Source organism: Etheostoma spectabile, chromosome 8, assembly GCF_008692095.1.
Source record: "Etheostoma spectabile isolate EspeVRDwgs_2016 chromosome 8, UIUC_Espe_1.0, whole genome shotgun sequence".
Taxonomy (NCBI): Eukaryota; Metazoa; Chordata; class Actinopteri; order Perciformes; family Percidae; genus Etheostoma; species Etheostoma spectabile.
The window spans coordinates 17,733,422-17,734,606 of NC_045740.1; the positions used below are offsets into that span (position 1 = coordinate 17,733,422).

Genomic DNA, 1,185 nt, shown 5'->3' on the forward strand with positions numbered 1-1,185 from the left:
ACATACATTGTGGACAGAAAGATGTTACAAAATTGTGGTACCCTAATTTGTTTACACTACATAGGTTACACTACATTATGTTTACACTACATATGTTACATATGTTACACTACATGATGTTACATTACATTATGTTACATTAACATTATGTTACATCATAGTTACATTACATTATGTTTCATTACATTAGTTACATTACATTAGTTACATTCATTATGTTACATACATTGGTTACATTACATTATGTACTTACATTATGTTACTTACATTAGTTACATTATGTTACATACATTATGTATTACATTATTACATTATGGTAACATTACATTATGTTACATTACATATGTTACACTACATTATGTTACATTCATTATGTTCATACATTATGTTACATTCCATTGTGGTACATTACATTATGGTTACATTACATTATGTTACATACATTTATGTTACACTACATGAGTTCACTAAATTAGGTTACATTACATTGGTACATACATTGTGTTAAATACATTATGCTTACATTACATTATGTACATTACATTACGGTTACATTACATTGTGTTACAACATTATGTTACATTATTATGTTCATACATTATGTACAACTACTTATGTTACATTACATTGTGTACATTAATGTGTTACATACATGATGTTACATTACATATGTTTCATTCATTGTTACATAGGTCATTGTGTTACATTACATTATGTTACACTACATTATGTTACATTACATTATGTTACATTACATTATGTTACATTACATTATGTTTCATTACATTATGTTACACTACATTGTGTTACATTACATTGTGTTACACTACATTATGTTACACTACATTATGTTTCATTACATTATGTTACATTACATTATGTTACCTTACATTATGCAAGTTTGCCAGATTAGGTAGCGGATCTGTAGTGTGAATGAACTGGACAATGTGTTGTAATGGACAATTCTCCTTCCAACCTGTAGGGGAACCAAAGCTGGAAAAGTTATTTAGTTTTAGTGTTGCTTTAAGTTCATGAATAATAGTTTGGGAATGGCTGGCCGAGTCGTACGATATCCAAGGTATTAAAAGGGGGATTTATTTTTTTCCGTAATGACTAACTTTTTCAACGTTGTGGGCCTTTTTTTGGATGTTTTTTCCAAAGTTATTTGATATTTCTAATGTTGAC

At 28.0% G+C, this 1,185-nt stretch overlaps 1 protein-coding gene and 1 long non-coding RNA gene across 2 annotated transcripts in view; one reads left to right on the plus strand and one right to left on the minus strand.

Moving 5' to 3' along the window:
- Positions 1–1,185, plus strand: part of LOC116693800 (chemokine-like protein TAFA-5) — an 80,030-nt gene that overhangs the window by 53,513 nt on the left and 25,332 nt on the right. The window lies entirely within an intron of this gene.
- Positions 882–1,185, minus strand: part of LOC116693810 (uncharacterized) — a 22,918-nt gene continuing 22,614 nt past the window's right edge. The window contains exon 3 of the long non-coding RNA XR_004332992.1: positions 882–965. This is a non-coding gene — a long non-coding RNA (uncharacterized LOC116693810). The remainder of the gene's footprint in view (positions 966–1,185) is intronic.